The sequence below is a fragment of the Mchenga conophoros genome, linkage group LG3, assembly GCF_057382185.1.
Source record: "Mchenga conophoros isolate Kocher_MC1m ecotype Shallow Benthic linkage group LG3, M_conophoros_male_GT1.1, whole genome shotgun sequence".
NCBI lineage: Eukaryota > Metazoa > Chordata > Actinopteri > Cichliformes > Cichlidae > Mchenga > Mchenga conophoros.
Genome location: NC_140528.1, coordinates 75,381,391 through 75,403,412, shown reverse-complemented (window position 1 = coordinate 75,403,412; position 22,022 = coordinate 75,381,391). Strand labels below are relative to the sequence as shown.

Sequence of the window (22,022 nt, the reverse complement as noted above, 5' to 3'; positions counted from 1 at the left end):
TAAGGCTGAGAGTCTTTGTCCAGTCTCTTTTCCACAGCTACTGTCCACAGCACTGATCCACCTGCAGCACAGCCCCAGTCAGTTGTTTTATGATTTACATTGTGCACGTTTCCCTTCCAGTGAGCTTACAAAACCTCTGACAGGAGAAGTCAGGCATGTGTTTCCCCCACCTCCCCTTTTAGGCAGTAATAAAATAGAAAACAAACAATCAAACAGGCTAAAGCTAGAGCACAAGCAAAGACAGCACCGGTGACTAAGTTCTCCCATACTGGACGTACGCTACCACGTGGGCTCAAACAGCAGCACATCAGCTCAGTTTACATACTGTTGACATCTTCATCAGAGGATCAGCAGGGAGCGCTGCTGAGCTGCAGTCGTCTCCACCAGAGTGACGGAGCAGGAATCACAAACAGCACAAACCCACCGTGTTGTTTCTACCCTGTTCAGGAGATCTGAGCCCCCATCCCTTTTTGTCATGTTGCAGCTCTGCACTGCAGGCCCTGAACGCCTCCCGGTTACCCTCAGTGTGCTTAGAGTTTAATTTACAACCGACGAGCTCACAGATCATCTGCAGGCAGGTGAACGAACCCTTAATGTGAGGATAATAGCAGAGCTGACCTGAGGTCAGAAATAGTCAGGAACGGTGTCGACACAGTGAAGTCAGGTGTTTGGGAATTTGTCTGATTATCAGATTGGGGGGGTCGGTGTTAAATAACAAAGGTGGTGTAGGATGGAGAGAGGAGGAGGGAGGGAGCAGTGATGATATGGAGGAAGGTGATTGGTTAAGCAGCAGGAAGGAGCTCATGCTGGAGTCTGAGTTTTTACTGTTGGCCTTTTTCTGCTTTTTGTTTATTGTTGTCTGACGCGGGCCCGCCTACGCTTGAGTGATGCAGATGTGATATCACACTCACACAGCGACAGCAGCAGCACACACACACACACACACACACACACACACACACACACACACACACACACACACACGACATAAGGGGGTCAGACAGGAGCAGCATCAGTCTCTGCTCTGTTTTGTTAATAACGTAGAAAAATAATTTTGTACAGTCAAGCTACATCGACGGACGCTTTACCTCACGTACCCTAAAATGAAAAAGTAGTGACAGTAAGATGAAGGCTGCACATGACACCATGACTGAGTTCACAGCTGTTGCTTTGATTCTAACGTTTAAGACTTTTGGCATCGACTCCGTTTTAATAAATGAGTGCTGGGAGGCGTCGTTTGACTTCAGGAGCTCCTGCGATGCTCTTACTCTGCGGGAGAAAACCAAAAACCAAAAGTAGCAAACATGGAGCGATATGACTCGTTTAGTCTTGGGAAACGTGCATCGACAGTGTCCTTTTCCCCGCGTCTTTAAAAATAATTCATGCATAGATCCCCCACTGAGAAAACCCTTTTATATACTTTCTCCTTTGTACACATTTTATATAGAACTATATATAATATCATTTCTCTATATCTATATTTTCAGAAAAATTCTTTCCACACAATAAAAAACAACAATTAAACAAATGCTTCAAACAAAACAACAAAAGAAGAGGAGATGAAAGAAAGAAAAACACGACTGAGGCCAGTTTGGCACTTTGTCACGAGAACATGACAGAACTCTGTTAGTTGACGGTAAATAGCGATACTTTATTTTTCTTTCGTTTTTCTTCTCGATTTTTTTTTTACTTGTAGTTCTAAATTGGAAGATTATTGTGATTTTGCAATATACAAATAAAATTATATTTTGTTATTTTTTCATTGCTCAAAATAAGCATCACACTCGCGGAAGCCGGTGTACCCGCCAAACGCCGTGCATTTATCGAGCCTTTCAACCCCAGATAGGCCAATTATGGCTCTTTGGGTCTTAAAGGTTGTTGACCCCTGCTTTAGATGAACAGAGTTTTTTAATTAAATACATACTCTTTAATAAATGTTCTCTTTTATAAAAAGTAGGATAATTAAAAAAAACTTTTATTATACCTCTATTAGAAAAAAAACTGTCTTGTTTTCTGTCGTCTGTTATGTAATATTAGGGATGTTTGTGACAATTAATTTCTTCATCGGCTGGACTAACCAATAGTCCACAACTAGGAAACACTGAAATTTTAAGTTAAGTTTGAAAACAGTTTAAAAAAAAACACCCCATTCCAAAACGTCTTGTGACAATCTCATTGGAGTGATGATGTCATAGAACGTCATAAGTCCTTTGATGTTTTTCCTTAAATAGGGGTGAGAAACAGCAAGATTTAGTTCGTTTCAGCAGCATCTGTGTTTGCAGCATACAAAACGTTCACCACAGAAACATTTGGAAAGCTCTTCAAAGTCATCGTATAGAAACTCCAACATGTTTCCAAGAAAAAAACAACCAATTCAAAAAGATTACGCCGCCTCTCCTTCCTGGCGTGGCCAGCCAATTTCCCCAAATGGCATCTCATCCTTCCAAAGGGCATTAGAGGAGAGTAGGAAGGAAAACTACCTTCTCCAGAAAAAAATGCAACAAATTGAAGAAGAAAAACGTCAACTGGAGGACAAGTGTAGACGAATGGAAGCCCAAAATAAAGAGCTGGAAGAAAGACAACAGCGCCAGCCGGACATAAACATTATTAATGAGGGCTGGGGAATCAAGTTTGCTCAGGCCCGAGAGCAGATTGTGCACCTCATTAAAGAAAACAGGCAAAAGAGTGCAGAACTAAAAGAAATGACCAACCAGCTCCAAGACAAGAAAACGATGACTGATAAGATACAGCGGGATCTCCAATACATGGACCGAAAAAATTGGCTCCTCCAAAGACAGCTCCATGAAGCTGTGGAAGAAAAGAATAAATTCCTCCAACAGAAGGAAGAGCAGGACAAAAAGCAACAAGACATGCAGCACAAACTGAAGAGCATGCAGGAAAAATACCGCATGCTGAAAGAAAGCCTGGATGAAACACTGCGCCAAAATAAAGACCTTCTTCAACAGAAAGAGCAACAACAAAAAAGACTGAAAGAAGGAAAACGCATCGTCCAGGACTTTCAGTCTAAAAATCTAAAACTGCAAGAGTTTTGTAATCAGCTGGTGGACAAAGCAACTAAAGTGGAAGAAGAAAGGGACAAACTGGAGAAACGGTGCTCACAGATGCAGAAAAGGATCGATCAGATAGCGAGAAACAACTCCGAGCTCGTTAACGGGCGTTTGGTGGAATTCAATAACTTGAAGAGTGAACACACTCAAATGCAGTCACAAAAACAACAAGAAGACAAAATACATGAAGACAAAAATCAAGAAATCAAGAAAAGAAAGAAGCAGTTAGAAGACAAGCACAAAGAGGTCCAACAGAGAAATGCAGACATGCACAAGGACAAGCTGATACAGGAGGCAACATCCAAACAACTCAAAGACAAGCTTGAAGAACTAGAAGCAACATTTGAAGAGATGGAACAAAGATGTGAGAAACTTGAAGAAAAAAAACGCAGAAACCATCGACGAGCTGAGAAATCTCATCGTGGAGAAAAAAGCGCTCGTGGAAAAGTGCATGAAAAAAAAGAAAAAAATGGTTCCACTTGTTCCAGAGGAGAGACGCTACTGCTTCCTCACCTGATGTAGCCTCGTCTTGCTCCACCTCTGTTAACCCCCCCAGCCAGTCCCGGCAGTTGACTGTCCCCTCCTGAGCCTGGTTCTGCCGGAGGTTTCTGCCCGTTTAAAGGCAGTTTTTCCTCCCCACTGTCGCCAAGTGCTTGCTCAGAGGGGATTGTTGGGGTTTTCTCTCCTAACTTCTTTCCTTATTTCTTCATTTTACCTTTTTTCTTCATTTACTTGTTTAACTTCTTTCATTATTACTTCATTTTACCTTGTTTCTTCATTTACTTGTTCAACTTCTTTCATTGTTACTTCATTTTACCTTGTTTCTTCATTTACTTGTTCAACTTCTTTCATTATTACTTCATTTTACCTTGTTTCTTCATTTACTTGTTTAACTTCTTTCATTATTACTTCATTTTACCTTGTTTCTTCTTTTACTTGTTTAACTTCTTTCATTATTACTTCATTTTACCTTGTTTCTTCATTTACTTGTTTAACTTCTTTCATTATTACTTCATTTTACCTTGTTTCTTCATTTACTTGTTTAACTTCTTTCATTATTACTTCATTTCACCTTGTTTCTTCATTTACTTGTTTAACTTCTTTCATTGTTACTTCATTTTACCTTGTTTCTTCATTTACTTGTTTAACTCCTTTCATTATTACTTCATTTTACCTTGTTTCTTCATTTACTTGTTTAACTTCTTTCATTATTACTTCATTTTACCTTGTTTCTTCATTTACTTGTTCAACTTCTTTCATTATTACTTCATTTTACCTTGTTTCTTCATTTACTTGTTTAACTTCTTTCATTATTACTTCATTTTACCTTGTTTCTTCATTTACTTGTTCAACTTCTTTCATTATTACTTCATTTTACCTTGTTTCTTCTTTTACTTGTTTAACTTCTTTCATTATTACTTCATTTTACCTTGTTTCTTCCTTTACTTGCTTGTTATTCTTATCTAAATAATAAACCAATTAAATTTATCCTTTGAGTATTTTTCATCTCATCTTTACAGAATCTTTCCAAAACATTTTCAAACATTCAGATCTGTCTTTTATTTTCTTCTTGAAACCTCATAAATGGTGAACTAAAAACCCGGATTATGGTTTGAAACATAGTTTCAGCTGAAACTGGCATAACATGCTGTGTGTGTGTGTGTGTGTGTGTGTGTGTGTGTGTGTGTGTGTGTGTGTGTGTGTGTGTGTGTGTGTGTGTGTGTGTGTGGAGAGAGAGAGAGCTCACAAAATTAGGTGGTGTTCTTCATTGTAATAGGAAAGGTAACATGGGTCCCCACCGTTTCTCAAAGACTTGTTTCTGTAGTCTGAGTATGTAATTTGTTCCATCAGACAGACACTCACTGGATCCATAGATTATATCTGGTTTTAACCATCTGATAGTTATGCATTTTAGGGCTGCAGTGAGTCATATATTTAGCAGGTAACTTTTGGCTTTGCAGTCAATATGTTCTGCAATCCTTCCCAACACTGCTGTTGTAGGACTTAGTGGAATATTTACCTTGGAAAATGTCTTTGAGAGCATCAAATATCTGCCTCCAGAATACACAGAGTTTAGGGCAGAGCCAGAATATATGAGTGTGGTTGGCAGAGTGTGTCCCACAGTTCCTCCAGCATGAACTCAGATGTGTTGGACCCATCTTAGCAGTTATTTCTGGTGTTCTGTAGAATCTGGCACATTAATGCCCCCTTTATTTTGGGCACTGCAGGGTTTTGAGTCTAATTCTAGGCCGCTGTTTAGCCTACATGAAGTTAGAAATTCTTCAATACAGCTTGGACTCTCCACCATTTGACCCTTAGAACTGAAGAAGCTTCTCGGATGAGAGGTGAAACGTCTTCAAGTAACTCAAAGAAGTCCAGACGCTTTTCTTTCCAAGCTCCTTAGACTACAATGACCTGGATGACTGAGAACCTTCACAGACTTCTCCACACTTTAAATGCACTCTAATGATGGGAACGTGTGGTAACATTTAGTCTTAACTGAAATAACATATTGCATCTATAAATGGGATTAAAATGTTTACCAAAGACTAACGTTTTTCATTCAGAACAAACAGCATATTTCAGGTTAGGGCTGCACAACTAGTCTGTCCAATATTAAAGTGACAGTTGTTTGTCACAATTATTCACAGATTGTTGTGGCAAAATGTGTTTTGATTGCACTGTCATGTCAGAATACTGCTTTCACCTTTACTTTGTGCTACACTCATGTTAATTAATCTTCATAAATTAATGTTTGCAAACACAAAGTATAAAGTTTTCCACTCTGCTATTTGTACCTGCACAATAGATGTGAATAAAACTCAAACCTATACGAGCTCCTTCTCTGTTTCCCTGCAACATTTTGTATAGATCTAACTTTTTGCCACATAAAGAACCTTCTGATGTGTTTACAGTAAATGTATTTGATAGTAGCTTATTTTGTAACTTTTAGTGGGCCTATGCAATGTTCCCTCTAAGCTGCGCACGTGCGCAATTGCGCACTGCTGGCACAGTCTCTGCGCACAGAAATTCTGCTTTGTGCACAAAAAAAGATCTAACCTGAATTGAAATTAAAATTAATACTTTAACAATTCTGTTTTGCAGTGTTGGTCAGTAAGTGACTGGCTGCTCCCATATGGGAACGATGCCACCTTATCCCATAGTCCAGCCAATAATGCGTATATGCGCAGCTAATCAACGTGGTTGACAGGCTATGACAGCGTCCTTATGTGACGCTTTTTTGTTTTTACATTTTCATGGATGGGCTAAAGCAGTTAATTAAAAGTAGTCTAACATAAATGTAAATGCTGTAATTTGATTATTTTAATAAACCATGTAACTTGGATGGATTCGATGCCAGCGTGACCACAGTGCACACGTCTGATGTCGCTCAGTGGTCCAAGGGATCGCTCAGGGAGTTTGTGTGTTCGCTCAGACACGTGAAAAATTAGAGGGAACACTGGGCCTATGACATTCAGTACCCAGTTATTAAAATGTTAAGTGTAAATCATCCCCAGCCCACAATAGCAGCTGAATTTACTACGATTTCAGATCTTTTTACACGTCAATAAGAAACCACCGATGTGTAAAACAGGCTGACAACACAATGACGTAAACCACACTGCTGCAACTGTGCAGCTCTCAGGTTTTATCTATTGTTTCTCTGTGTGGCCACCAGGGGGAGGTGTTTTGCTGGTTTTTTAAAATATTAATGAAAACATTTTTCATGAAAGTTGCAAATTTGTTATCTGTTTTTATGACATTTTTCACAACAACATCAACATTAGAAAATGAAATACATTTATAGTAGGTGATCATTAATCAGTATTATTGGCACTATTAAAGGGCCCCAAAAATCAAACTTTGCTTAGGGCACCACGGAGGGCCAACCCTTTTTACACTTCAACGATTGTACACAAAATACAATCATCCATCCTTCTATCTATTTATTTTCTTCCGCTTATATAATTCAGCATCACAGGGAAGCTGGATCCCAGTTGTTTTTCACAGAGGGCCAAGCAGTGGAGGGAGCTGCCGACCTCCCAGCAATACATGTAAAAGCTTTATTTTACACTGACTCTGGTCATCTTTATCCATCATAAAAATGTTCTTCATGATCTGAAACACGTAAGTGTGTCAAATATGCAAATAGCTAAGAAATCAGGATGGGCTAAATCGTTTCTTACTGCACTTCTGTTAGGCGACTGAATAAAAACACAAAGTCAGCAGTCTGGCTATGAATGTCTTTAATGTTTCCCAGATCAGAATCACAGCATACAGTGTATAATAACTTCTAAAGTAAACAGAAATATCATCACCTCATTTATTTATATAATTTTACTTTACTTTTTTTAATAATCATCTTTTTTTTATTCCATTATTTAACATTTTTCTTCATCTCAAGTCTCGAGTTTCTGAGTTCAACAAAGAAAGTAGAAAGAAGACAACAGGTGCAGATTTGCAATGGACACCAAGCTGAGGGTTTCTCTGTGGGTGTCACTGTCTCTGTGCACGTTTGACACTGTGGACGTGACACAGGATCATCCAATCATGAAGTTTTGCTTTGCTGACAGTTTCTAAGTGTTGGAATAAAATAAATCCAGCAGTTATACCACAGAAAGGACAAAGTGTGGCTCTAACAGCTGTTGAACACACACAGACTGTGATGTTCTCCACACGTCACCCATCGCTCTGCACTTTTCCAGCATCCAACTGTTTTTCTGCTACATAACATCACTGCAGGAGAAAAACAACGGACAGACAGACAGACAGCACAGTGTGACACGAGCAGGTCAGACCACCTGTGTGATCTCATGAGTCTGTGAGGATATGAGGCATCTTATGGTATCAAAGCCCTGGAGTCTGTCAAACATGGCTACATGTAAACACTGCTACATGTTAGGTGAGCTAACATTTAACTGACTGCACTTTTTTCAGTCTCAGTTTAGGTCATTTATGTCCTTACTGCGAATCACTGAAAGGCAAAGCTGGCTTTTATCGCTCTGATGTTACGCACATCATGCAGCACAGATTCATCTCTGATCACAAGACTCATATTTCAAAATAAAAGCGAGCTAAGGCTTGAAAAGAGGACGATGATTTTATGACAATCGCAGAGAAAAGAGCAACGAAAGGATTTAAAACTTGATGAAAATGTTTTTTCTCACTGAAAACTAGCAAATTCTAATAAACAGCATGACTGGCCCTCTGCTGTGAGGGGGCTTCAGTGGAGATGACTTCTGCTACAGCGACCTTACAGCACATGTTCTTTCTGTTTAATTTACTGTCATATTTGTTTCCGGTCCAACGTAGTTATAGTAAATAAAGTTATTTTTCTGAAAAACAACACAGAAGAATAAAAAGAAATAGGTCACTTTTGATTGCATCAACTCTAATATCGGTTTTGTTTTAATAGGTATTTGCAATAAAATGGCATTACTACAGATAAAAATAATAGATGTATTTTTTTAGAAAGTGTTCTGGAAATTGTTACTGTTTATGGATACTCTTAATTACAGATGACATTTCAATGGATATAAACTTTTAGAAAGTTACACTCTGTATATTTACTATTTTAAAACGTAATGCTGTTGCTGGAAATGTGCCTCATTATTGTGTAGCCCCTGAGGTATGTGTGTGAGTGTATATCCGTATCCTTTAATCCATATCCACTAATCCTTTCTGTTTTCACAGAAGTGTCATTTTTGAAGATTTGTGCTTCACTAAGTGGCAAAAGTCAGCAGGGATTTTGAAAGTGATGTGCGAGTCAGGTGTTCTCTCCAGTGAGCCTCAGCCTCTTGGTCAGCTGACAACTGATAGGGAGAGCTCTCTGTTAAACCAGCGGGAATGGAGACGTCCAAAAACATTGGAGGGCTTTTGCAAATAAGTAATGTCCTATTTCGTTTCAGACAAAATGCATTTTAGAATACTTGGCTAAACCAAGTACACAGAACTGACTACTGATGCACTCTTGACAGAAGCGGAGCAAGAGCATTTTCAGCCAACTTGACTTGATGTGTACTTTGAATTCGAACCAGGTAAAAAGTGAGCAACTTTCATGACACAGGAAACTCTGTATTTAAGCTCAACAGAATATTTGCCATAATTTGGCATAATTTTTACAACAATGCCCCAATTTGCTGGGTTTTTGGGACATTCATTTATATACACTTTTCTTGAAGTCCCACCACAGCATCTAAATCAGGTCAAAATCTGGACTTTCCCTGGGCAATGGAAAAACCTTGATTGATTTTCTTTTTCCATACTTTTGTAGACTTGCTGGTGTGCTTAGGATAAGTGCCCTGTTGCATGACCCAATTTGAGCCAAGCTTCAGCTATCAGATAGATGGCTTCACATAGAGGAATTCATGGTCAACTCCAGTGTTCCCTCTAATTTTTCATGTGTCTGAGCGAACACACAAACTCCCTGAGCGATCCCTTGGACCACTGAGCGACATCAGACGTGTGCACTGTGGTCACGCCGGCATCGAATCCATCCAAGTTTCATGGTTTATTAAAAGAATCAAATTACAGCATTTACATTTATGTTAGACTACTTTTAATTAACTGCTTTAGCCCATCCATGAAAATGTAAAAACAAAAAAGCGTCACATAAGGACGCTGTCATAGCCTGTCAACCACGTTGATTAGCTGTGCATATACGCATTATTGGCTGGACTATGGGATAAGGTGGCATCGTTCCCATATGGGAGCAACCAGTCACTTACTGACCAACACTGCAAAACAGAATTGTTAAAGTATTAATTTTAATTTCAATTCAGGTTAGATCTTTTTTTGTGCACAAAGCAGAATTTCTGTGCACAGAGACTGTGCCAGCAGTGCGCAATTGCGCACGTGCGCAGCTTAGAGGGAACATTGCATAGGCCCACTAAAAGTTACAAAATAAGCTACTATCAAATACATTTACTGTAAACACATCAGAAGGTTCTTTATGTGGCAAAAAGTTAGATCTATACAAAATGTTGCAGGGAAACGGAGAAGGAGCTCGTATAGGTTTGAGTTTTATTCACATCTATTGTGCAGGTACAAATAGCAGAGTGGAAAACTTTATACTTTGTGTTTGCAAACATTAATTTATGAAGATTAATTAACATGAGTGTAGCACAAAGTAAAGGTGGAAGCAGTATTCTGACATGACAGTGCAATCAAAACACATTTTGCCACAACAATCTGTGAATAATTGTAACAAACAACTGTCACTTTAATATTGGACAGACTAGTTGTGCAGCCCTAACCTGAAATATGCTGTTTGTTCTGAATGAAAAACGTTAGTCTTTGGTAAACATTTTAATCCCATTTATAGATGCAATATGTTATTTCAGTTAAGACTAAATGTTACCACACGTTCCCATCATTAGAGCGCATTTAAAGTGTGGAGAAGTCTGTGAAGGTTCTCAGTCATCCAGGTCATCGTAGTCTAAGGAGCTTGGAAAGAAAAGCGTCTGGACTTCTTTGAGTTACTTGAAGACGTTTCACCTCTCATCCGAGAAGCTTCTTCAGTTCTAAGGGTCAAATGGTGGAGAGTCCAAGCTGTATTGAAGAATTTCTAACTTCATGTAGGCTAAACAGCGGCCTAGAATTAGACTCAAAACCCTGCAGTGCCCAAAATAAAGGGGGCATTAATGTGCCAGATTCTACAGAACACCAGAAATAACTGCTAAGATGGGTCCAACACATCTGAGTTCATGCTGGAGGAACTGTGGGACACACTCTGCCAACCACACTCATATATTGTGGCTCTGCCCTAAACTCTGTGTATTCTGGAGGCAGATATTTGATGCTCTCAAAGACATTTTCCAAGGTAAATATTCCACTAAGTCCTACAGCAGCAGTGTTGGGAAGGATTGCAGAACATATTGACTGCAAAGCCAAAAGTTACCTGCTAAATATATGACTCACTGCAGCCCTAAAATGCATAACTATCAGATGGTTAAAACCAGATATAATCTATGGATCCAGTGAGTGTCTGTCTGATGGAACAAATTACATACTCAGACTACAGAAACAAGTCTTTGAGAAACGGTGGGGACCCATGTTACCTTTCCTATTACAATGAAGAACACCACCTAATTTTGTGAGCTCTCTCTCTCCACACACACACACACACACACACACACACACACACACACACACACACACACACACACACACACACACACAGCATGTTATACCAGTTTCAGCTGAAACTATGTTTCAAACCGTAATCCGGGTTTTTAGTTCACCATTTATGAGGTTTCAAGAAGAAAATAAAAGACAGATCTGAATGTTTGAAAATGTTTTGGAAAGATTCTGTAAAGATGAGATGAAAAATACTCAAAGGATAAATTTAATTGGTTTATTATTTAGATAAGAATAACAAGCAAGTAAAGGAAGAAACAAGGTAAAATGAAGTAATAATGAAAGAAGTTAAACAAGTAAATGAAGAAACAAGGTAAAATGAAGTAATAATGAAAAAGTTAAACAAGTAAAAGAAGAAACCAGGTAAAATGAAGTAATAATGAAAGAAGTTGAACAAGTAAATGAAGAAACAAGGTAAAATGAAGTAATAATGAAAGAAGTTGAACAAGTAAATGAAGAAACAAGGTAAAATGAAGTAATAATGAAAGAAGTTAAACAAGTAAATGAAGAAACAAGGTAAAATGAAGTAATAATGAAAGAAGTTAAACAAGTAAATGAAGAAACAAGGTAAAATGAAGTAATAATGAAAGAAGTTAAACAAGTAAATGAAGAAACAATGTAAAATGAAGTAATAATGAAAGAAGTTAAACAAGTAAATGAAGAAACAAGGTAAAATGAAGTAATAATGAAAAAGTTAAACAAGTAAATGAAGAAACAAGGTAAAATGAAGTAATAATGAAAGAAGTTGAACAAGTAAATGAAGAAACAAGGTAAAATGAAGTAATAATGAAAGAAGTTAAACAAGTAAATGAAGAAACAAGGTAAAATGAAGTAATAATGAAAGAAGTTGAACAAGTAAATGAAGAAACAAGGTAAAATGAAGTAATAATGAAAGAAGTTGAACAAGTAAATGAAGAAACAAGGTAAAATGAAGTAATAATGAAAGAAGTTAAACAAGTAAATGAAGAAACAAGGTAAAATGAAGTAATAATGAAAGAAGTTGAACAAGTAAATGAAGAAACAAGGTAAAATGAAGTAATAATGAAAGAAGTTAAACAAGTAAAAGAAGAAAAAAGGCAGAGGAGAGAAAACCCCAACATTCCCCTCTGAGCAAGCACTTGGCGACAGTGGGGAGGAAAAACTGCCTTTAAACGGGCAGAAACCTCCGGCAGAACCAGGCTCAGGAGGGGACAGTCAACTGCCGGGACTGGCTGGGGGGGGGGGGTTAACAGAGGTGGAGCAAGACGAGGCTACATCAGGTGAGGAAGCAGTAGCGTCTCTCCTCTGGAACAAGTGGAACCATTTTTTTCTTTTTTTTCATGCACTTTTCCACAAGCGCTTTTTTCTCCACGATGAGATTTCTCAGCTCGTCGATGGTTTCTGCAAGTGGTTTTTCTTCAAGTTTCTCACATCTTTGTTCCACCTCTTCCAATGCTGCTTGTTGTTCTTCAAGCTTGTCTTTGAGTTGTTTGGATGTTTCCTCCTGTATCAGCTTGTCCTTGTGCATGTCTGCATTTCTCTGTTGGACCTCTTTGTGCTTGTCTTCTAACTGCTTCTTTCTTTTCTTGATTTCTTGATTTTTGTCTTCATGTATTTTGTCTTCTTGTTGTTTTTGTGACTGCATTTGAGTGTGTTCACTCTTCAAGTTATTGAATTCCACCAAACGCCCCTTAACGAGCTCGGAGTTGTTTCTCGCTATCTGATCGATCCTTTTCTGCATCTGTGAGCACCGTTTCTCCAGTTTGTCCCTTTCTTCTTCCACTTTAGTTGCTTTGTCCTTCAGCTGATTACAAAACTCTTGCAGTTTTAGATTTTTAGACTGAAAGTCCTGGACGATGCGTTTTCCTTCTTTCAGTCTTTCCTGCTGTTGCTCTTTCTGTTGAAGAAGGTCTTTATTTTGGCGCAGTGTTTCATCCAGGCTTTCTTTCAGCATGCGGTATTTTTCCTGCATGCTCTTCAGTTTGTGCTGCATGTCTTGTTGCTTTTTGTCCTGCTCTTCCTTCTGTTGGAGGAATTTATTCTTTTCTTCCACAGCTTCATGGAGCTGTCTTTGGAGGAGCCGATTTTTTCGGTCCATGTGTTGGAGATCCCGTTGTATCTTATCAGTCATCGTTTTCTTGTCTTGGAGCTGGTTGGTCATTTCTTTTAGTTCTGCGCGCTTTTGCCTGTTTTCTTTATTGAGGTGCACAATCTGCTCTCGGGCCTGAGCAAACTTGATTCCCCAGCCCTCATTAATAATGTTTATGTCCGGCTGGCGCTGTTGTCTTTCTTCCAGCTCTTTATTTTGGGCTTCCATTCGTCTACACTTGTCCTCCAGTTGATGTTTTTCTTCTTCAATTTGTTGCATTTTTTTCTGGAGAAGGTAGTTTTCCTTCCTACTCTCCTCTAATGCCCTTTGGAAGGATGAGATGCCATTTGGGGAAATTGGCTGGCCACTCCAGGAAGGAGAGGCGGCGTAATCTTTTTGAATTGGTTGTTTTTTTCTTGGAAACATGTTGGAGTTTCTATACGATGACTTTGAAGAGCTTTCCAAATGTTTCTGTGGTGAACGTTTTGTATGCTGCAAACACAGATGCTGCTGAAACGAACTAAAACTTGCTGTTTCTCACCCCTATTTAAGGAAAAACATCAAAGGACTTATGACGTTCTATGACATCATCACTCCAATGAGATTGTCACAAGACGTTTTGGAATGGGGTGTTTTTTTTTAAACTGTTTTCAAACTTAACTTAAAATTTCAGTGTTTCCTAGTTGTGGACTATTGGTTAGTCCAGCCGATGATGAAATTAATTGTCACAAACATCCCTAATATTACATAACAGACGACAGAAAACAAGACAGTTTTTTTTCTAATAAAGGTATAATAAAAGTTTTTTTAATTATCCTACTTTTTATAAAAGAGAACATTTATTAAAGAGTATGTATTTAATTAAAAAACTCTGTTCATCTAAAGCAGGGGTCAACAACCTTTAAGACCCAAAGAGCCATAATTGGCCTATCTGGGGTTGAAAGGCTCGATAAATGCACGGCGTTTCGCCGGGTACACCGGCTTCCGCGAGTGTGATGCTTATTTTGAGCGATGAAAAAATAACAAAATATAATTTTATTTGTATATTGCAAAATCACAATAAGCTTCCAATTTAGAACTACAAGTAAAAAAAAGAACTGGCATAAATAAAATACACTTCAGCTAAATACTAATTTATTTTCCCAAACCACGCAGAGCCGCACTATAAGGACTAAAGAGCTGCATGAGGCTCCGGAGCCGCAGGTTGCCGAACCCTGATCTAAAGGCTATAACAAAAAGCTTCCTGCTGGAAAATGAAATGTCCCCATTAAGAGTCTGAATCAGGAGCCGATGACATTACTCTGTAAACTCTCAAAGCACTTTAATAAACAAGCAAACAGTTCCACCTCTCGCATTATTGCGTAAAGTTGACAGCGCGTCAGGCAAATAGGCAGGCTCCATCCCCGGCCTCTAGCGACTGTGGAAGTCGCTACATCTTTAGTCAACAAAAAACGGCATTCTGGAGAAGCCAGCCACAAGCAGGATCAAAGAAATCAGATCAAGGAACCTGAAAGACGCCAAGTAAGTGCAGCGCATCTGAATGAGTGAGCCCAGCAGCACCGACACACCTGACGCAATTCTGAGGAGCGCAGGTAAGAATACCTGTGCATGTCTGGTTGTGGAAAAGGAAGCGACATTGCATTAGCGCTGAGATGTTTTAAGAGGAGACACTGAATGGAATGAATGTTGGTTAAATGTGCAATGTTTTTGGCTGCGCTCTTGGATTGATGACTGCGCTGCGTCTTATTAATTATGCTGCTTGGATGATGTTCAAATGGACAATTAAAGTGCCGTTACGTTGAAAGGATTTTATGGTCAAAGTCTATTGTGGCTTCCAGTGGATATATGTTTTAATGGATGATCACTGAAGATTAAAATAAATAAATAAATAAAAAATCGAACAAACAAACGGGAAAATCATGAGTCAAACAGGTGATGATGATTGTTCCTCTAATGATTTGGGGGGAAAGAGAGAAAGAAAAATGACTGGAAAGGCATTGTTGAATAAAATCGAAAAATCACAAAATGAATGCAAAATATATGTTAATAAAATGAAAGGACTAATACAAAAAATGAAAGCGCTCATGCAACACAATGAAAATCTTTCTCAAATTAAGCAGTATTTGGTGGATTTAAAGGCACTGTGCGAAAAGGCTTCAAGTTCACATGTTGAGGTGTTGTCTTTGGTGCCAGAGGAAGTAATAAAACAAGAGGAATGCTTTTCAAGTATCATGAAATACACAAATGTGTTTTTAAATGAAATTCAGAACTGGATAAATCAAAGAGAACAAAATCCTGCTGTTTGTCCAAAGCAAATCAATTTATTGGAAAACAATGTTGCATCAAATACTGAGACAGAAGTGGAGGATGATATCAAGCCAAGTGATAGTGTTTCTGTTGTGATATTTTGATACCATGGTAGCATTTACTGAGTATTGTTTTTGATGATATTATACAAAGGACCCTGTTTCTGCAATGCCCTTTGTTTTAACCTCATCTCCTCTTGCTGTGTCAACTGAAGATTTTATGGTGTGAAAGTAGATACTAAGGTTGGAGGGAAAACACCAACAAATCACTCTTTTACTTATCACTCCCTTGCAGAAGATGTTTATGTGAAGACCATCTGGGTTGTGTCAGAACTCACGGATGTAGGAGACCTCTGTATAAGATTTATAGGCCTTGTGAGTGCATCTTTATTGCCCTTGCTGAACAAAGGATTCCAACTGTCGAAGGACACCACCCCACCCAGTGGGCAGGGTCTGAACTGAAACTTGTTGTCTGCCTATAAAAACTGCTGCACAAAGAATAAACTTTGAGTTAGTTTGGGATGACAATTTAGAACAGTCTCCGCGTCTTTTTGTTCTTCCAAACAGCTCCCGGTACTCCGGCCGATGCTGTAATTAACCGTTGATCATACTTGAGAATATTTTAATTGTTATAGGTTAAAGGATGAACTCTGATGATGAAAGCCCACGCCTCAGAGAAACCCGGAATGGAGTTTCTTGCAGTTTCAAATGTTGAAAGCCACAAAACTTCTTCAAGATCTTCAACTTCATCTGTTCGTATGAAAGCTGAGGCAGAGTTGGCAGCTTTAAAGACGCGGGGAAAAGGACACTGTACCTGTCGATGCACGTTTCCCAAAATCTAAACGAGTCATATCGCTCCATGTTTGCTACTTTTGGTTTTTGGTTTTCTCCCGCAGAGTAAGAGCATCGCAGGAGCTCCTGAAGTCAAACGACGCCTCCCAGCACTCATTTATTAAAACGGAGTCGATGCCAAAAGTCTTAAACGTTAGAATCAAAGCAACAGCTGTGAACTCAGTCATGGTGTCATGTGCAGCCTTCATCTTACTGTCACTACTTTTTCATTTTAGGGTACGTGAGGTAAAGCGTCCGTCGATGTAGCTTGACTGTACAAAATTATTTTTCTACGTTATTAACAAAACAGAGCAGAGACTGATGCTGCTCCTGTCTGACCCCCTTATGTCGTGTGTGTGTGTGTGTGTGTGTGTGTGTGTGTGTGTGTGTGTGTGTGTGTGTGTGTGTGTGTGTGTGTGTGTAGGAGCGGCAGTCGCTGTGTGAGTGTGATATCACATCTGCATCACTCAAGCGTAGGCGGGCCCGCGTCAGACAACAATAAACAAAAAGCAGAAAAAGGCCAACAGTAAAAACTCAGACTCCAGCATGAGCTCCTTCCTGCTGCTTAACCAATCACCTTCCTCCATATCATCACTGCTCCCTCCCTCCTCCTCTCTCCATCCTACACCACCTTTGTTATTTAACACCGACCCCCCCCAAACTGATAATCAGACAAATTCCCAAACACCTGACTTCACTGTGTCGACACCGTTCCTGACTATTTCTGACCTCAGGTCAGCTCTGCTATTATCCTCACATTAAGGGTTCGTTCACCTGCCTGCAGATGATCTGTGAGCTCGTCGGTTGTAAATTAAACTCTAAGCACACTGAGGGTAACCGGGAGGCGTTCAGGGCCTGCAGTGCAGAGCTGCAACATGAAAAAAAGGGATGGGGGCTCAGATCTCCTGAACAGGGTGGAAACAACACGGTGGGTTTGTGCTGTTTGTGATTCCTGCTCCGTCACTCTGGTGGAGACGACTGCAGCTCAGCAGCGCTCCCTGCTGATCCTCTGATGAAGATGTCAACAGTATGTAAACTGAGCTGATGTGCTGCTGTTTGAGCCCACGTGGTAGCGTACGTCCAGTATGGGAGAACTTAGTCACCGGTGCTGTCTTTGCTTGTGCTCTAGCTTTAGCCTGTTTGATTGTTTGTTTTCTATTTTATTACTGCCTAAAAGGGGAGGTGGGGGAAACACATGCCTGACTTCTCCTGTCAGAGGTTTTGTAAGCTCACTGGAAGGGAAACGTGCACAATGTAAATCATAAAACAACTGACTGGGGCTGTGCTGCAGGTGGATCAGTGCTGTGGACAGTAGCTGTGGAAAAGAGACTGGACAAAGACTCTCAGCCTTAAATACAGGACAGAGGATGATCCGATCATCTTTCAGCTAACAGTGTCGAGCAGAAGGACGGCCGGCTGATGCGTCCGTACGAACCCTTTTGTACTCACTCCTGTGTATAAGGAGGCGGCGAGGGGTTGTGTAGTTAACCTCAGCACCACACAGCTACAGCAGAGGAGAGAACACAAACGAGTCCTTTCATTCGGCTCTGTTCTTTCTCCTTGTCTGTTTTATAAGCTAACACTAGAGGGCGCCATTGTGGCACATTCAGCGCTCACTCTGAGGTCACTGGACAGAGAAGAAAATACCAAACTGGGAGACGGATGGAGACGAAACATCTGGAAGATCAGAACTGTACATTTTTAAGTGTAAGAAAAAAAACAGACAAAATATTTGTAAATATTAAGTTTCTTGTTTATTTTATGTTTTGTTTTTTTGGGTTTTTTGGAGTGAATGAATGATATGCTTATTTTGTGATGACAAAAGACAACAGGTGCAGTTTGTAATGAGAAGAAAAAAATGGCCGTTAGCTTGAGGTTTCAAATGAGTTCATCCTTACCACCGATCAGTTTTGTCTTTGTTTTTTCAACATTTATTTTATTTTTTGTCATAACGTTGATCGTTATCATGTGACCATCCTGTAGCAGGAAGGTCGCTGTAGCAGAAGTCATCTCCACTGAAGCCCCCTCACAGCAGAGGGCCAGTCATGCTGTTTATTAGCATTTGCTAGTTTTCAGTGAGAAAAAACATTTTCATCAAGTTTTAAATCCTTTCGTTGCTCTTTTCTCTGTGATTGTCATAAATTCGTCGTCCTCTTTTCAAGCCTTAGCTCGCTTTTATTTTGAAATATGAATCTTGTGATCAGAGATGAATCTGTGCTGCATGATGTGCGTAACATCAGAGCGATAAAAGCCAGCTTTGCCTTTCAGTGATTCGCAGTAAGGACATAAATGACCTAAACTGAGACAGAAAAAAGTGCAGTCAGTTAAATGTTAGCTCACCTAACATGTAGCAGTGTTTACATGTAGCCATGTTTGACAGACTCCAGGGCTTTGATACCATAAGATGCCTCATATCCTCACAGACTCATGAGATCACACAGGTGGTCTGACCTGCTCGTGTCACACTGTGCTGTCTGTCTGTCTGTCCGTTGTTTTTCTCCTGCAGTGATGTTATGTAGCAGAAAAACAGTTGGATGCTGGAAAAGTGCAGAGCGATGGGTGACGTGTGGAGAACATCACAGTCTGTGTGTGTTCAACAGCTGTTAGAGCCACACTTTGTCCTTTCTGTGGTATAACTGCTGGATTTATTTTATTCCAACACTTAGAAACTGTCAGCAAAGCAAAACATGATGATTGGATGATCCTGTGTCACGTCCACAGTGTCAAACGTGCACAGAGACAGTGACACCCACAGAGAAACCCTCAGCTTGGTGTCCATTGCAAATCTGCACCTGTTGTCTTCTTTCTACTTTCTTTGTTGAACTCAGAAACTCGAGACTTGAGATGAAGAAAAATGTTAAATAATGGAATAAAAAAAAGATGATTATTAAAAAAAGTAAAGTAAAATTATATAAATAAATGAGGTGATGATATTTCTGTTTACTTTAGAAGTTATTATACACTGTATGCTGTGATTCTGATCTGGGAAACATTAAAGACATTCATAGCCAGACTGCTGACTTTGTGTTTTTATTCAGTCGCCTAACAGAAGTGCAGTAAGAAACGATTTAGCCCATCCTGATTTCTTAGCTATTTGCATATTTGACACACTTACATGTTTCAGATCGTGAAGAACATTTTTATGATAGATAAAGATGACCAGAGTCAGTATAAAATAAAGCTTTTACATGTATTGCTGGGAGGTCGGCAGCTCCCTCCACTGCTTGGCCCTCTGTGAAAAACAACTGGGATCCAGCTTCCCTGTGATGCTGAATTATATAAGCGGAAGAAAATAAATAGATAGAAGGATGGATGATTGTATTTTGTGTACAATTGTTGAAGTGTAAAAAGGGTTGGCCCTCCGTGGTGCCCTAAGCAAAGTTTGATTTTTGGAGCCCTTTAATAGTGCCAATAATACTGATTAATGATCACCTACTATAAATGTATTTTCTAATGTTGATGTTGTTGTAATCCACAGTGAAAAATGTCATAAAAACAGAGAGAAACAATAGATCAAACCTGAGAGCTGCACAGTTGCAGCAGTGTGGTTTACGTCATTCTGTTGTCAGCCTGTTTTACACATCGGTGGTTTCTTATTGACGTGTAAAAAGATCTGAAATCGTAGTAAATTCAGCTGCTATTGTGGGCTGGGGATGATTTACACTTAACATTTTAATAACTGGGTACTGAATGTCATAGGCCCAATGTTCCCTCTAATTTTTCACGTGTCTGAGCGAACACACAAACTCCCTGAGCGATCCCTTGGTCCACTGTGAGCAACAGCAGACGTGTGAACTGTGGTCACAGCAGCATCGAATCCATCCAAGTTACATGGTTTATTAAAATAATCAAATTCCAGCATTTATATTTATGTTAGACTACTTTTAATTAACTGCTTTAGCCCACTTACAATAAAAAAATATATATATATATATTGTTCATGACCTGTGTTGTATGTTAACACTATTGGAAGTAAAAATAACTTGAACTCCAATTTTGAAAACACAACTTTCTATTTTTTATTTTTTTTAATAAAGCTCTGACTTGTATTATGAGTCTGTGGTCTGTGAGAGATTCCTGTAACTCTCTGTCTGTAAAATACAGTACATAATGACCAATGTTGGGCAATTAATTATATAGTTACTTCTTCAAAAAAGTAACTGAGTTATGCAGAACATTGGTCAACTCTATCAATCATCATCACCCCTCCACCATTGTGCTTGACAGTTGGTATGAGGAGTTTCATTTACCTCATTTTAAACCCTTACACAATCAGAAGATTTTTATTATGTTTTGATATGTACACATTTTTACAATTTCTGCATATGCAGCCTGTAAATATGGTAGGAATACTGTCTGTAAAAAGGGTCTCAGAGCTGATGAGGGTTACACATGTAGGTCCATTCCTTTTCACAATTTATGTTAATAAACCATCTTATTTTAAGTTAAGTTATCTCTTATGTTCATTTAGAAGTAGGAGATACAGTATTGAATTTTATTGTTGAGTCTACTCAACTTCACGATACTTTAATGTTGTCCAAGCTGTGGTTAATAATTATTAAACTAGTATACAGGGAGTGCAGAATTATTAGGCAAGTTGTATTTTTGAGGAATAATTTTATTATTGAACAACAACCATGTTCTCAATGAACCCAAAAAACTCATTAATATCAAAGCTGAATGTTTTTGGAAGTAGTTTTTAGTTTGTTTTTAGTTTTAGCTATTTTAGGGGGATATCTGTGTGTCACCTGACGATTACTGTGCATAATTATTAAGCAACTTAACAAAAAACAAATATATACCCATTTCAATTTTTTTTATTTTTACCAGTGAAACCAATATAACATCTTCACATTCACAAATATACATTTCTGAGATTCAAAAACAAAACAAAAACAAATCAGCGGCCAATATAGCCACCTTTCTTTGCAAGGACACTCAAAAGCCTGCCATCCATGGATTCTGTCAGTGTTTTGATCTGTTCACCATCAACATTGCGTGCAGCAGCAACCACAGCCTCCCAGACACTGTTCAGAGAGGTGTACTGTTTTCCCTCCTTGTAAATCTCACATTTGATGATGGACCACAGGTTCTCAATGGGGTTCAGATCAGGTGAACAAGGAGGTCATGTCATTAGTTTTTCTTCTTTTATACCCTTTCTTGCCAGCCACGCTGTGAAGTACTTGGACGCGTGTGATGGAGCATTGTCCTGCATGAAAATCATGTTTTTCTTGAAGGATGCAGACTTCTTCCTGTGCCACTGCTTGAAGAAGGTGTCTTCCAGAAACTGGCAGTAGGACTGGGAGTTGAGCTTGACTCCATCCTCAACCCGAAAAGGCCCCACAAGCTCATCTTTGATGATACCAGCCCAAACCAGTACTCCACCTCCACCTTGCTGGCGTCTGAGTCGGACTGGAGCTCTCTGCCCTTTACCAATCCAGCCACGGGCCCATCCATCTGGCCCATCAAGACTCACTCTCATTTCATCAGTCCATAAAACCTTAGAAAAACCAGTCTTGAGATATTTCTTGGCCCAGTCTTGACGTTTCAGCTTGTGTGTCTTGTTCAGTGGTGGTCGTCTTTCAGCCTTTCTTACCTTGGCCATGTCTC

The 22,022-nt window shown here is 39.2% G+C and overlaps 2 pseudogenes; one reads left to right on the top strand and one right to left on the bottom strand.

Moving 5' to 3' along the window:
• Positions 1-2,224: 2,224 nt before the first annotated feature.
• On the top strand, positions 2,225-4,332 carry LOC146580497 (uncharacterized; annotated as a pseudogene).
• Positions 4,333-11,481: 7,149 nt separating this feature from the next.
• LOC146580496 (uncharacterized) lies at positions 11,482-13,851 on the bottom strand (annotated as a pseudogene).
• Positions 13,852-22,022: the final 8,171 nt, after the last annotated feature.